The sequence below is a fragment of the Bison bison genome, unplaced genomic scaffold (genome assembly GCF_000754665.1).
Source record: "Bison bison bison isolate TAMUID 2011002044 unplaced genomic scaffold, Bison_UMD1.0 scf7180017851639, whole genome shotgun sequence".
Classification (NCBI taxonomy): Eukaryota; Metazoa; Chordata; class Mammalia; order Artiodactyla; family Bovidae; genus Bison; species Bison bison.
In genome coordinates, this window is record NW_011482212.1 from 571 (window position 1) to 908 (window position 338).

Below are 338 nucleotides of genomic sequence, written 5' to 3' on the forward strand. Positions count from 1 at the left end.
TAAAAACAGTGAAATCATAAAACTAGAGAGAAACAAAAGAGAAAAGGAAAAACCTAATTAAGAGTACTGGGTAAATTGTCAAAGCCCAGGAGATTAAGAGATAAGTATACCGGACTTCCCTGGTGGTGCAGTGGCTAAGACTGCACACTCCCAATGCAGGGGCATAGAGTTCGATCCCTGGTCAGGGAACTAGATCCCACCCACATGTTTCAACTAACAGTTTTCATGCCTCAAAGAGGATCAAAGATCTCGTGTGACATAACTAAGACCTGATGCAGCCAAACAAGTAAATTTAAAAATATATATATGTTTAAAAAGAGCTAGGTATACACGACAAC